Source organism: Rhinatrema bivittatum, chromosome 5 (assembly GCF_901001135.1).
Source record: "Rhinatrema bivittatum chromosome 5, aRhiBiv1.1, whole genome shotgun sequence".
In the NCBI taxonomy this organism is placed as follows: domain Eukaryota; kingdom Metazoa; phylum Chordata; class Amphibia; order Gymnophiona; family Rhinatrematidae; genus Rhinatrema; species Rhinatrema bivittatum.
This window is the reverse complement of record NC_042619.1, coordinates 111,797,670-111,813,861: the sequence shown is the minus strand read 5'-3', so window position 1 is coordinate 111,813,861 and position 16,192 is coordinate 111,797,670. Positions and strand designations below refer to the sequence as shown.

At 41.4% G+C, this 16,192-nt stretch overlaps 1 protein-coding gene across 1 annotated transcript in view; it reads left to right on the top strand.

Annotated features, from left to right (window-relative positions):
• The first annotated feature begins 3,603 nt into the window (after positions 1–3,603).
• Positions 3,604–16,192, top strand: part of TRPC4 (transient receptor potential cation channel subfamily C member 4) — a 544,275-nt gene continuing 531,686 nt past the window's right edge. The window contains 1 exon segment of the mRNA XM_029602745.1: positions 3,604–4,157. The gene's annotated coding sequence lies outside the window, so the exon portion shown is untranslated.

The following is a 16,192-nucleotide window of genomic DNA, read 5'->3' as shown; positions in this document are numbered from 1 at the left end:
CACTCCCGGGACTCCTGCTGAACCACCAGGGACTTTAGGCAAGTTTTTTTTTTTTTTGGGGGGGGGGGGGGTCAGGAGGGTGAGGGATTATAATTAATTAAATCTGAAGGGTTGGAATGGGTTGGGGTTTTTTCGGTTTGAGACAGCCGAAAAAAATTCGGTCCGAACCGCGGTAAAAAAATTTCCCGTGGCGGGCCGATAATGAAGACCAAATCGAAAGGTTTGGTCAAATCACATCTCACCAACCTTGCCAACATTTCCTTTTTCTCCTCTGCCTTTCCCAATCCCTGACATGATGGAATTTTTCAATGTGGGTTTGGATATTAAAATTATTTTTTATTTATTATTGATGCTGTAACAGACTGTACGCCCACTGACTGTACAGTGTCAGTGTGTGTGTGTGTGTGTGTAGAACTGTCAAACACACAGACAATTTAGTTTTGTGCTGAGTAGTAGTGCTGAGATTGCTGACACTGACATAGGCTCCACAAAAAACACGGGCAGCCTGCTTTATTTTAATCTCTGTGCAGTTCTGTGCACTGATCAATTTGCTGGACTAGTACACTGCCCAGGCAGACAGACAAAATCAGTAGCAATGTTGAATCTCCCCATTCTGTCCCACCCACACTCAGACTCTCATCCCCAAGGGAGAGAAAAAACAGCAAAATGCTACTGTCTATCTTTCTCTACTGACTAGCACAGCGGATGAAACCAATGCAGGACAGACTAAAATTACTGGCAGGAGATATAAAGATTTTTTTTTTTAAGTTGAAATCTGTGAGAGCTCAAATACTGCTCTTTCCAAGTCTAGATCTACAGAAGAAATGCACAGTAATTTCCACACATGTTCAGTCTTCAGGATCAGCATCACTGGATCCAGAGAGCAGCAATAGGCTGGTTTGAAAAATGCTTCACTGTGAATTGTTGCCTCTGTGGTCTTCTTGACAACATATTCTGTCCAGGCTGTAACAAGGAAGTTAGATCACACCTGACTCACAGGGAAGAGCTGGTTGCTATGTTTACACCTGTTCCCCTTTCCCATTGATTTCTATAGCCCATTGACGTCAATGGGTCATAGACATGAATGGGGAATTAAACAAATTAGATTAATAAGATTTATGGCATTCTCTCCATTCATTTCAGGGACTCATGTAAGAAACAAATGGAGTCCTGTTTGTTTCAGGATGCCTATTCATTTTCAACAAATGCACATCCCTAGTCACCAGCTACCATGGCCAGAAGCACTTGGCTTCTTAAAAGTTTATACAACCTTCACAGACATCTTCAGTCAGTTCTTCATGTTTAGATTTAACAAAGTTCCCAATGTCTCAAATTTAAGGCTCAGTTTTGAGCTTCTGCCAGTTTTTCATTACTAACCATGATTTTGGTAGCCTTTCAGTGAAAGGATAATTTTCAAACCTCACACACAAAAGCAGATTTTCCAAAGGAAACTCCCCAAGGATTTTCTTCTTGAAAAAATCCTGTGGTGGCACTGGCCAGTGCCTTGGGAATTATTTTTTTTTTTTGCCCTGCATACTTTGCAAAGGGAAAATACCATAGGGTAAACAATGCATGTAATTGTTCCAACCTGCACTAACCCTGTCCCTGGTGTCACCGCTTTCCACCATGGGGAATAATACATGCAATGTACACATCTCAAATACTTTTCCTTGAAGAGAAAAGAAACAGAGGAATTTTAAAAGGGAATTTTTCTGCTTACCTGCAGAAATCCCTTTGAATATTGACCCTATAGTAATCACATCATGCCAACATTATTTTAACTCTGGATATGGACATTGCAGTGTTGGATGATCAGTGATTAAGAGGGCAAAAATAAATAATCTACATATTTTTACTGATTACCAGTGCAGTTAGGGGAGTCCCTGGCCAAAACGGCACCCAAGGCAAAGGTTGCTTTTGATATGCCCCTCCCCCTCCTCTCCCATCCCATTTTGGGTTCATATGCTGGCAGACCCATAGACTGATTCATATATATATATAGAAACTTAGAAATGATGGCAGAAGAAGACCAAATGGTCCATCCAGTCTGCCCAGCAAGTTTCACACTTTTTTTTTTCTCATACTTATCTGTTACTCTTGGCTCTTAGTAACCTTTTGGTTCTATTTCCCTTCCACCCCCACCATTAATGTAGAGAGCAGTGTTGGAGCTGCATCTAAGTGAAATATCTAGCTTAATTAATTAGTTAATTAATTAATTAGATTCAAAAGGAGAACATAATGTTTGGCTTGGCTCCCCATCCCCTATACCCTCGGTCTGCTGCCCTGAGTAGTTGTCCTGTTTGACCATCCCTTGTGATGGCCCCGAGTATAATATTATAAATTTGGTCTGGGCAGCATTTTACTTTTTATGCTAACATCTTTGCCAAGCTGTTAAAGTGCTGCTATAATGTCAACGTGCATACAACTGGACATGTCAGGTTCTCTGCAACTATGGAAAACCTTTTCTTCAGTTCTCCAGATCCAAAATATTCCAGTTTCTCTCTGTTATATCATTATTCTTCAAAAATGTTTGGCTCTGGTTCCTGACTGTTGACTGTTTTAATCTGTAAATGCCAAGATAAACTAACAGAAACATACCTTAAGATTTATAAATTAATGATTAATTAATTCAACACAGATGGAAGAAAAAAAATCAGTGACTTCCGGGGTAAATTGCAAAATTTTCTACAGCCAGATTCCTGCGTTTTTGTTTTAATTAAGAGCGTAAATTCTATATAGTAATTATAATGCAACTGAGGCAATTCTGAAGATACATTTGGGAAGGAGACGAGATATTGTCATTAGTGGAACAGATCTGGGTTAACAAGTTAGCGCACACTAAATCTGCTTTCTGAAGACGTTTGGAAACGTTTCCAAACGAGTAGCTTGAAATTATAGCATGAGCTGTCTCCAGTCACCATGAAATGCAGTGCACTTGAAACTGTTTTGAAAGTTGTTACAACTGCATTGCAAGAAAAGATAAATGATGATGACAGCACTGTAACATCCGTGTCAGAATCAGTCTGGGAAACAAAAAGCAAACTTTGCATAAACGTGGGGTGAGAGCGGAGCATTAAAGCCTGTGTTAATTGCACTGCGCTCATTCAGTTTGTGGTATTCAGACACTTTACAGGTGGCACTCTATCAGCTGAAGCTCCTCATCTTATAAAGACACCGGATGTTTTTACAATACATCGGCTGTTTGTGATAGCATAGCTAAAACCATAAGTATCTCTTTGAGATCTTTGAAAACAAGCATTGGCAAATGCAATTCTTGAAAACACGAAATAGCTGTAAAAATAGCATGAGATCTTTAGAACTAAAAAAAAAAAAAAAGCCTCTAACCTGAACCAAAGATTTAGTACTATTGCTAGACAAAAAGCTGTCTTTTGTCCAGCCATCCTCATATTAGCCGGCAGAAAGAAAATGCACGCAGAGCAGGGAGATACTCCAGGAATCAGAAGGGATTGCTCAGTGGCCAATCAGGAACCAGAGCCCAGAAAGGCGCTCCTCAGCCAGAGAGAGAGAGAGGAGGTGGGAGGGAGGAACGCAGTGAGGGGGAGCCAGGGATAGAAATGATCGCGTGGAAAAGCCAACAGATCAAGCCAGCAGGCAGGAAAATCCAACGGGTGATCTCTTGTGATAGGCTCCCTTTTCCAGAGGGGGAGAAAAAACAACCTACACCCAAATGTGTGTGTATACTGTATATATACATCAGCTCACGCAATAGAAAAGACAAAGTCAATCCTAATTTTTACTTTAATGCTTATTGCCTCACAGTTATAATGAGGCAAAATTAACAAAGAAGAAATTGTATTTTTTCTTTCTTTTTTTTCTTTTTTAAATTGACATGGGATTCCCTGAAAGAATCATTACTCAAAATAAAAAGCCTGCTGAGAATTTGTCATTCATCTGTTGCACACAAGGAATAAAGGCACAGGAGCTGTCTTGGATGGAAGTAAATCGAGAATATTTAAAGCTGGGGCATTAAAAATGAAGAAACTAAAGTAGAAGGAAATGGGTGTTCTGGATGAGCCAAAAATGAACCAAAATGGATTTTAATTTTACAAACGGAATAAAAACATATTCTTCAGACGTGCATCATTTACAGTACATGAAATAAAATGCTGGACATCAACGTGAATAAATTATACCAAGTAAGTTCTGGGAAAAGATTAATATGTCCTTTTAAAATCTTTTATGTAGCACAGTATTTTTGTTAGATTTGTTGTAATTGGATTTAGATAACTTTGGTACAGATTGAAACACAGTTATATGATTGGAAACAGTTATATTTGTGTGGCTAGCTAGATATGACATATAGGAAGAAAACAATGGGCAGTGCTGTTCATTATTTTGCTTTGTAAAATGTGGAATTTTATTTCAGTCAATGTATTTGTTGACACTGTTTCAAAGTAAAGAGTTAGCCATCTCTTATGTTATTGTTGGTAAAGTCTGACACCTGGAGGACAATTGAATTAAAGAGAAAAAAGAGCTATGGGGGAGGGGGAGAGAGGGAAACTAACATTTTTGTAGTGACAGAGAACCTGAAAACGGAGGTTTCTCTGCCTGTGATATATGGTTGATCAGGGGAAACGATGCTTTCTAATGTAATATGCTTTTTTTGCAGTTCATTCGGATACCTTGCAAAGAAAAAAACTTTGCTGGTTATTTTAATACTATGTTGGGTATTGTTTCAAATCATTTTAGTATAAACTCACTGTGCCTTCCTGTAATCCAAATTAGTGCAATGGGACAAATGATAGAAAATGACTGAAAGAAGCAAGTCAATAATCAACCAAAGCAGAGGCACGGGGCAACTCTGTGGAGGGGGATTCCTCCCTGCCCTGGGCTTAAATTGATCCTTGGGCCAATGGACTGAGATCAGACCTTAGAAGAGGAGAGCAGGGTGGGAAAGAGAGGGGTCTGGAAACTCTAAGTGGTGGAGTTTGGAATTAAGCAGGAAGAATCGTAAAGGGAGCTGGATGACATTTTGGGATTTAGAGGGGAAAAGTGAGGGTGAGGAAAACAAGATTTGACAATTTGAGGGGTAAAGAACCAGCACTTATTTTCCCTTTCCGGTCCTGGGGTGGGGGAAGGGACATGGTAAAAGGTATTAAAGGGGAATTCAGATGCTGTTGGATATCACTTGTCCAGAAAGCTGAAACCTACCTAAAAGGTTGTTGTAGGAGAAAGCAGATAGCTGCTCAGATGCTGCATCAAGGACAGGTGACAGCACCTCACCATGGACTACACCCTAAAAAAAGCAAACTGTTATGGCTTGTTGTAGGGGACTGAGCACAAGGCTGAAGTAAAAAAAAAAAAAGAGATTAGGTACATAATGCTTGACTTCAGGGATCAAAAGTTGCCTGATTAGTTGGTGGGGGTGTGGTAGAGTGGGTTGTTGGTTATCTAGGGTGGCAGCAGCAAAGCTAGAAGCACTCCCCCAGGTAATGGCCATCACAGGCAATTGATTTTGTGACAAATAGCTGTCGGCCTATTCATAAACAGGGATGTATTAGGGGAATGGGGAATAGCCATGATGAGTGCTTATGTTCTAAAGTTTAATAAAGTTTGGCTTGGTTAATGCCACAAAATGACATATGTGAATTTTTAGCAATTTTTTTAAGGTATGGGAAAAAGGAAAAAGAGTGGAGATGCATAGGTAATATTAAAATTCACTTTTCCATGCAGTTAAATAAAAATCATTATGAGGTTGAACTTCAATGGCATTTATATGGATAACTTTTGAGTTATTCAGATAAATGTTGAGTTTTGACTATCTCTGGAACTTATTCAGTTATTTATTTTTTCTGGATAAATTATCATTTGTATAACATGTATCCAGCTAAGTGAGAGGCATTTTGGGGGCAGATTTGAGTAAGCTAAAAACCTATTTTGCTATTATTTGGAGTTAAAAGAATAAGATTTTCAGCTAATGAAAGATGTGGCCAACAGCAAGATTAATGTTACTTCATCCTTCAGTGATGTGGCCAGCAGGATAAAAATTACTTGGGAAAAATATAATATTGAGTGAATGACCCCCCCTAAGTCTGTATTTGAGGCAAAGAAAGGCAAAGAAATTTGCCCAAAATCACAAGGAACCTCAGCAGGATTTGAGCACAAGTTTCCTGGGATCTCACTCTCATACTCCTGGGGGAATTTTACATTTTTAAAATTCTGTGCACAAAATTTAAAATTCTGCAAAATTCTGCATACTTTATATTGGTCAGAACAACACAATATACATAGTCTTTGAGTAATTAACTTAAAATGTAATACAGAAACATTATTATTCAAAGATGGAGAGTTTTAAATATTTTGAGCAAAATTCACCTAGAAGTACACTGTAGGAGTTTCCCTTCTACCCTCTCTCCCTACTCTCATGGTCAGATCCCTTTCACTTTGCCCTCTCAAGCTCTAACATCTATGCTCTCTACTATCTCTCCCCCTCCCCCTCCAGGCTCAGCCCTTTCTGCTATCTCTGCCCCACAACCCTCCTCTCCTGGAATGTGACCACTCTCTCATTAGGCCTTTCACACAGTCTCCCTCTGTCCCACTCTCACATACACACACACTCACACAGGATCCTTCTGACCTTCTCTCAAACACACACCTTCACATAGGCTCCCTCTTTCTTGCACACACATACACCCCTTCAAACAGGCTCCTTCTCTCTCTCTCTCGCATACATACACCCACTCACACAGGCTCTCTCTCTCTAGCCTCTCTCACACATACACCTTCACATAAACTCCCTCTCTCTATTGCACACACCCCTCCTCCCTTATATAGGTTAGGCTCCATCTCTCTCTGGAAAACACGCACTTACACAGGATCCTTCTCTCTCTTGCACACTCATACACCCCTGCACATAGGCTCTCTCTCTCTCTCTCACTCACCCACATCCCTTCATATAGGCTCCCTCTCATACACAAACACACAGCCTCACAAAATCCCTAGCTCACATACACCCTCACTCAGGCACACAGGCTCCAAATCACACACACCCTCCAGTGCCTATCATTCTTCAGGCATACACACTCACAGGCCACATTGATGTCAGCTGTTCACTGCTCCTCAATTCAAACCTACTTGCGACCCACTGGCACCTCCCTTGTCTTCAGCCACGAGCGTGATGGGCTTCACTTGAAGACCACTGGCGCCTTCCTCATCTTCAACCATGAGCAGGATGTGCTCCTGTCATGGCCCACTGGGACCTCCTTCGTCTTCAGCCACAAGTGGGATGGGCTGCACTCGTGGCTCGCCAGGCCTCCTTCCACTTTGTCCACGAGCAGGATGGGCTCCCCTCACAACCCATTGGGGTTTCCCTCAACTTTGGCCCGAGCGGGATGGGGTCCACTCGCAGCCCAGTGGCATCTTCCTTGTCTTCAGCTGCAAGTAGGATGGGCTCCACTTGTGGCCTACTAGGGCCTCCTTTGTCTTTGACTGCAAACAGGATGGGTTCTGCTCACAGCCCACAGGGACCTCCTGCGTCTTTGGCCACGAGCATGATGGGCTCTGCTCATCCTGCGCAAAAAAAGAAAATTCTGCACAGGAGGGGAATTCTGAAGAAATTCTATACCCCGCAGTAGTGCAGAATTCTCCTAGGAGTAGTATGATACTTTTAACAACTAAGCTACTCCTCCACTCACAATCTTCTAGCTCCTTGTGCATCCAGTACTGCTAGAAAAGCAATACTCTGCCAGCATCGCTGATAGCAACACTGATAGCATAAGCTATCGGAGCAAAGCTGAATGCGCCATGAGTTTGACAATTGTTTTGAGCTCCCAGCAGCATTAAGGGACTTCGGGGTGGTTCAGATTGGGGGGGGGGGGGGGGGAGCAAGTATGGCCTTCTAGAGGAGGTCTTCCTTATTATTTTATTTGGCCAATGAGGGGGTTGGGAGGCTTTTCGGGCCTATAGTCCCACACAGTTTGTCACTTTTTTTTTTTTTTGGTGGGGGTGGACAGGGAACAGCTACAAAGGACTAATATTTGTAAAATTGGGGTGAAAGGGGAGGTGTGGGATTGGGCCAGCAGACTCGCTCATTTTGTTTTGTTCACCACTTAGCTGGCTATATTCCTTTGAATATAGCCTCTTATGGTTAAAGTGTTTCTGATACGTGTACCCTGATAACTTTGAAACCTAACTAGTGACATTCAAACATTGCAGTTAGGTTTCAAAGTTAGCTTGTTACGTATACCTTGATAAATTTATTCAAGGATATTCAGCAGGACATTTATCCCGCTTTAGCCAGATAAGTTATCCATTTTATGTTTTGTTTTTTTTTAATCTGACTTCATTGTGCCTCTAGTAAGCAAACTTTTTTGTAATGCAGAATAGCAATTTTTAGAAAACTGCTTTGACTTTCCAGTTAGAAATTTTAACAGTATTAATCTGCCATAAATTGTTTCATTGACTGTCAGCTCTAGTTCCAAAAAGTTCACTTTATATAGAGACCTATCTGTTGCTGTATAGTGGAACTCCTGTGTTATTATCTTAATTATTTATGAAGTTCAATTAATACTGCAAATATGCAGTGCATGTAGAAAAACTGATTTAAATAAAATGGTCTCCAACCTGCTAAACAATAAGAAAATAGACACTAGGTATTATAGGATCCTGTATGAAATAGCAATGAGTAATTAAGGACTGAAAAGTCAAACAGTGATGAAGGGATCAATTGTAGTATATATTATGCCTTAAGTTTATATATTAATGGTACTATATGAGAATTATATTAGGAGGCTATATAACAGATTTAATTTGTATAAGGTTGATTTTTTTTAATTCTTAGCTACATGTTTAAATTGGATAATGAAATGTCATGCCTCCTTTCAAATAGCACGGCGTTGCTTTACCTTGATCCCTAGAATTATTGCTGGCAATGATTATAGTAGCATCTGGACTGTAGGGCAGAGAAAAAGAAAACACTTCTATAATTGTTGTGCATTAATAAGCAGTTTGGCACCCTCTAATACAAAACCTTGATTTTACTTATTAAGAAGTATCTGCGAAGCCCTGCTAATGCAGACAGCAGTGAACAGAGCTCATGGTGCAAAATGGTTGAAGCAAGAAATGGGGGGTTGGGGGAGATGATTTGTGAGAGAACAAATACAATGAAATGAATCCTACAGTGACTTCAGAGGTAAACAGACTAAGCTGAGGAATTCATCTGGGCATTCTTTCACTTCCCAGCTAGATAAGTTCATGTGCTTCAGGCCAGCCACAATTGGTATATGTTTAAATAAGTTACTAAAATGGAAACAAACATTATAGTCTATACCACTGTAAAAAGAAACTGAAATTTGCAAAAAACTGTGGAATTATTGGCAATCTGTAATTCTTTTTTTCAGCTAGCAAAGGTGTTTTGCCAAACCATTTCTGTTTCAGTAATTCCTCAGCAGCAAAGCATTGGTAAGCCGAAATTTAGTTTTAACAAAATATGCCTCATAGTCATGGAAGTAAATTTCAATTCACCATTTAATTCTTAATTCATTCAATATTGGGGCTTCGAAAGATATTCATTGAGTTTCAACATTGAATGAATTATACTATATATTTTTTAAAATGTGCCCCAGAATCCCTGTGTATCTTGGGAAAGGGTCATACAATTTCAATATTTAGGTGTGCAGGCTGAGCCAAGCCCAATTCTCATGTGTTTATTACAATATGCATGATTGTCATTACCTTATTTTGGAGTCGTCCTTTGATGATATCAACATCTGGACTTGGGCAGAGGAAGCACATTGAGCATGCTTCTGCTGTGATGCAAGCGTAAACTAAGGCCTAAAAACCAAACACATGAACGCACACTTCAATCCCCCATATGCCATAATTAAATATGCTAAAAGAAATTACCATAATTGTCCAAATCCATAAGTGTAAAAATAATATATTTAAAAAAATCCATAGGTATCTTTCATTCTCAGTGGAAAAAACTTCCGGTCATTATTAGAAGAAAATTAAACAGATTACTGTATAGAAGACTCATGTGAATGTGAAAAAAAATCAATTTCAAACCTTTTATCTTGCTTGTACTACCTTATGAGGTTCACTGGGTGTTATGGGAGGACTATTCTTTTAATAACATGAGATCATTCCACAACTATGAAGAATCATTCTCCATTAAGATGCCTATATACTAATGGACAATAGCAATAACACATGTTTAATACACATTAACACGGATTTTAGTTAATGCCCAGGTACTATTGTTGTTACTTCAAGAGATGTGATACTACATTCCCAGGGACAAAGAAAAAAAATGAACCTATAAAGTTAGCTGGAATAAGAAAAATATGGATTATTGCAGCCCATCTAATGCACCAAAGTTAACCACCTCTTAGGACTAGGAGGTGTAGCTAACTAAGCAGATTAATGGGCAGCACCGGGCCTCATCCTGACCCTCCACCCCCTTGAACACAATACTGCTGCTTGTCCTAAAACACCTACGCCCCCACTCCCAACCCCTGAAGACTTTAAAGCAGTGGTCCCCAGCCCTGTCCTGGGGGCCCACCAGCCAGTCGGGTTTTCAGGATATCCGCAATGAATATGCATGAGAGAAAATGTGCATGTTATGGAGGCAGTGCATGCAAATTTTCTCTCATGCATATTCATTGCGGATGTCCTGAAAATCCGCCTAGCCAGTGGGCCCCCAAGACAGGGTTGGGGACCACTGCTTTAAAGGGCCTCTAGGATTTGAAAATTTCTCCCACAAACTAGTAATAGGGTCTCCAGACCCCAAACCACCCCAGTCCCAACTCAACCCCCTTCCCCTCTTAGAAATATTCACTGTCAGAAGACAGTTGATTTCTCTCCTTCCAGCATCAGCACCAAATCCACGTGCAAGTCAAAGTGTTAGTGGTGCCATTTTGAATTTGCCACCACTGCTAGCAGGAGAGAAACAAGCTTCCACCAGTCAGTGATGATTTCTAAGACACTCTGGTTTGGTGAGTAAGGCGAAGGAGTCAAGATCCCAAAGCCTTTTGAGATTTTGCTTTTGGATGGGGATGGGGAGTGAGAGATTTCAGGGCCCAGACAGCCTTTGAGGCTTTTATGTTTGTGGGGGAGGGAGTTGAAGATTCAGGGCCAGGAGTTTTGAGATCTTTCTGAAGCTCAGAGGTTTTCTGTTGACTTGGAATGAAAGAGGTTTAAGCCTGCAGTCTGTTTTGCAAACTTGAAGGGTTTATGAGAGGGATCAGGGGGAAGAGATTTCCCTGTGCTAACTGACCCTTTCACTTTCAGCTAATAAGCATTGGGAACATTGATATGCCCAGAACAGCAGCATTACTATATCTGGAGTCTATTTAACACAGCCATCTCAACACTGCCATATTGTGTGTTTCATTAGCTTAGTGCATTGGGACTTTAATATCTGCATTAATATGGAATATGATGGCAGATAAGCAGCATCTGGCCCATTTAGTCTGCCTGATTTGCTTTCTTATACAATACCATTGACTCCAAGTGATCTCTTACTTTTCCTTTATCTTTTTCTGGATTTGTCCCATGCTTTATTGAATTAGGTTACTGTGTCCACGTTGATATACCTGCTATTCATTCCATGAAGGAAATATTTTCTAACATTATTCCGGAGTCTAACCTTTTGAAGCCTCTTAAAGTGGCCTCTTGCTCTAGTACTTTTTTCCCCTGAAAATTGCTTGCTTCTTGTGCATTATTTAGAGGACAATATTCAGGGCTACTTAGCCAGATAAGTTCAGACTTATCCAGCTAAGTGGTAGTGCCTGAATAAACAGCTGTGTTTAGTGGCCGCTACTTAGCCAGATAACTATTTATCCAGCTAAATAGTTATCTGACTAAGCTGTGGGTGGGATGGGAGCATTCCAAGGAGGAACTACATATCCAGCTAACTTAGCAGGAGAAGAGGTAATATTCAGCCTTATCCAGCAAAATTAGCCAGATAATTTAAAATTGTTTTTGAACAGGTCTGGAGTTAACCAGATAGCTTTTACTTAGCTGGATAAGTTTATTTGGGTATTTTCAGTGGTATAGCCAGTGCCAATGATATGTTTATCTGGTTAACTTTCTTAGTTGGATAATGTTTGTACTGTCTATCTACCACTTATAGTTTTGAAGTATTTGAATGTCTTTATCATATCCCTCCTGTTTCTCCTCTCCTGTAGGGCATCATTATTTAGAATCTTAAGCTTGACATAATTAAGCTTTTGGTGCAGACCATGCACTATTTGGATAGACTGCCTCTATTCTGTCCATAGCCTATTGGAGGCAGAGTCTCCAGAATTAGACACAGTACTCCAGGTGAGGTCTCACCAACAACATATGCATTATAGGCGTGTGTAGCCAAACAATTTTGTATTGTGTCATTTCATGTCATTTGGGGACAAATTAATGTGTCATTTAGGTTTTTTCCCACTTTTTTTTCTGTTTTCTTAAGTTTTGGAAATAGTGCGCACTATTTGCAATGATGTGAACTATTCAGAAATAGTGCGCACTATTTCCAAACAGTGCGCACTAAAAACAATATCATGTTTTTTCTATCTCATTTGTTGCATCAGAGGTGGACTCTTGGGCTGAGGTGGGGTTGACGCAACCCATAGGCGAGGACCTATGAGTCCCACCGTCAGCAGGTGGAGTGGGCTGATAGGCAGAGGCCGCTCAACCAGCCCTCGTTCCCCACAGGTTGAGCCTTTGGGTGCCGGGGGCCGGCAGGACTTAGGTGGGCCTTGAGGTTGAATAGCAAGAGAGGTTGATTCAGCCCAGAGACAGCAGGCGATAGATGACGTAGTCCTAATCTGGACTGGGTAAGGTACTGGAACTTGGGTGGCAATGGAACAGAGGCTGATTGAGGGTGCTCGAGCATAGGTAGGCCGAAGCCTAATAAGTCCACGTCCAGGGAGTAGGCTTGGAGAGGTGTCAAATGACAGGCTTGGATCAGGGCCAGCAGCAATGTGAAGGTTGTGGCAAGCGATGCTGAGATCTGTTCATGGAGAAGTCAATAGCGTTGGTCAGTCAAGGCTGAGATTTGATCACTGAGAAGTCAATAGCGTTAGTCAATCGAAGCAATGTTTAGGGTCTGGAGAAAGGCTGTAGCTTAGTCAGGCGTAGCAGAGGTCTGGGTCTGGAGCTAGGCAGTAGCATAGTCAGGCGTACTGGAGGTCTGGGTCTGGAAATAGGCTGTAGCGGAGTCAGGCGTAGTGGAGTCAAAGTCCGTGCAATCAATCCGAAGCATAGGCAGGGCAGGAATGAAGAGAACAGGAACCAGGAACAACGAGGGTCCGGAATGAAGAGTAGAGACGAATTTCTAGCAGCAATGAGTACTCAAGTAGCGAGGAGACCTTTTGCAAAGGCAACGCTATGAAGTGAGGCCTGAGCTTAAATACAATGAAGAATTTTAAAATCATCATCCGGGGCTGTGGCCAGGTTCCCACTGCTTACCCTTGATAAGGATCAGCGATGCGCTTGCACATGCCTAGGGAGGGGCGCGGCGCAGGTAGTGGGCTGGAGGCACTGGGGGAGGCCCGAGGCTGGAGCTGGCGGCCCACCACCGCAAGTGAGAAGGAACCAGAAGCTGGAGTCCGTGTAAGAAGGTGAGAGGGCCGTGCCGCAGGTATGCCATGGACGGCACGCATAACATCATTTTGAAAATACATGAAACAACATAAACAATGTCATTGACAATGAATGCACATCTCATGTATTTTCAACTATTTCCTATTATTTATAACTCTCCCTATGCACACACCCTAGCAGTCTTCTGGTTCTGGCTACCTCCCTGTTGCACTCTTTTGCTACCTTGAGATAATCAGATATGTTGATCCTAAGGTCTCTTTCTTGTTTCACACACTTCAGTATCTCAACCCCTTTTCATTGTGCCCAGCTTCCTTGGACGTTTGCACCCAAATGCATGTCTCTGCCCTTTTTTGTATTGAAACGTACCTGTCAAGTACTTGAGTGCAACTCAAGCTTTCTTAGATTGCTTCTTATTCTAATTACTCAAAAACGTTCAGTGTCAGTTACCCATCCTAGGGGTAGATTTTTAAACCTGTGTGAGTGTGTCCATGTGCGTGCATGTTATAAAATTGGGGATTAGCATGCGCAATAGGGTGCACAATTGTGCTCCTTGTGCGCGCTGAGCCCGCCTTCCCCCGTTCCCTTCCAAGCCGTTCCGAAATCGGAGTGGCCTCAGAGGAAACTTCCTTATGCCCCCACCCCACCTTCCCATCCCTCCTTACCTTTTTCTTTTTTTTGTTTTGTTTTAAAACTTACTTCAGCCCTGGGGTTGAAGTAAGTTGTGCGCACCGGCCAACTGCCGGCGCGCGATCCCCGGCACAGCAGCAAATGGCCACTGAGCCGGGAGCCTCTGACCTACCCCACCCCCAGGACAACCTCATCCCGCCCCTCCCCACCCTTTTTTGCAGCCCCGGGACTTACACGCACCCCAGGGCTTTACGCCCATTGCTGGGCCTTTTGAAAATAGGCCTGGCACGTAACCTTTTGAAAGTCTGCCCCTTGGTCTCATATGCAAAAGGAAAACTTTTCCTACTAACCCCTCTGCAGTATTGCTCACAAAAACATAGAATAGAACCTGCCCCAGGATAAATGCTTAAGACATTCCACTGATCACCCTTCTTTCTCCAGAGTGAATACAATTATTACTACCCTCGGATGTCTGTCACCTAACTATATTCTTAGGCTGCTTAGTTTATTTAAGAGTTTTTATGAGAGACAATGAGACCTATGTAATAAACTTTATATTGCATGTTAAAGTTTGTGCATGCTTAAAATAGCAAGCCAAAATTTAACAGCTGCCTCTGACCAGTTGTTAACTTGCTGAACATATTGAGAGGGCAAAGCTAACTGCAAATTGAAGGCCTGAAAGTCTGGTAAAGGGAGTGATTCAAGATGGCTGCCTGATGGGATGTGTAACTGAGAAGCTCTGAACATTTTTCTTTTTCTGTACTTTTTTGCTTGCGTTTCCTCAAATCCACCTTCTTTTACTGACTGGAAAATAGGAAGATCAAGCCAGTTGGAGCTTTGGGTCATGGACCAATGGATCGACATGCCCTGTGCTCTTCAGAGTTAAATCCAAGTTAAAAAAGCAGTGACTCCTTAGTGTTTTGGGGAATCTTGCTTAGCCCAGTGCAATGAGTCCCTCCTATTCTGCTGGGAAAATTGAAAATGCATCCTCTGTCTGATGAATAAAAAGTTCCCAGATGAAACTGGCCTCCCTAAGTAAGGTTAGATTCAGCACGAAGAGATACTATGCGGATGGGAAGTTCAGCAACACGAGAGATGGAATGTGGAGCATGGTGAGGGATATAGTTTCCCAGATCGCCCCTGGAGCTTTTTTTAAATGTTGGTGTTGCATTGGCCACCCTCCAGTCTTCAGGGACAATGGATGATTTTAATGATAGGTTACACATTTTAACTAATAGATCTGAAATTTCATTTTTGAGTTCCTTCAGAACCTGGGATGCATCCCATCCGGTCAAGGTATTTTGCTACTCTTTAGTTTGTCAATCTGGCTTACTATATCTTCCAGGTTCAGTTATTTGGTTCAGTTCATCTGACTCATCACCATTAAAAACCATCTCCGAAACCAGTATCTCCCCAACACCATCATTAGTAAACACAGATGCAAAGAATTCATTTAGTCTTTCTACAATGATCTTTTCTTCCCTTAAAGCCCCTTTAAACCCTCGGTCATCTAAGGTTCAACTGACTCCCTCACAGGTTTCTTGCTTCGGATATATTTAAAAATGTTTTTATTATGAGTTTTTGCCTCTACAGTCAACTTCATTTCAAATTCTCTCTTAGCCTGCCTTATCAATGTTTTACACTTAACTTGAAAATGCTTATGCTTTTTCTTATTTTCTTCAGATGGATTTTTCTTCATATTTTGAAGGATTTTTTTTGGCTAAAATAGCCTCTTTCACCTCACCTTTTAGCCATGACGGTAATCGTTTTGCCTCCCTTCCGCCTTTCATAATGTGTGGAATACATCTGGATTGCGCTTCTAAGATTGTATTTTTAAACAATATCCACTCCTGTTGAACACTTTTAACCTTTGCAGCTGTACCTTTCAGTTTTTTCTATTTTCCTCATTTTATAACATTTTTCCTTTTGAAAATTTACAAGCATATTTTGAAAGGCCCATGCACACAAATACCGGGGTTTACAGGCGTGGCCAGTTCTTGTATGTGCT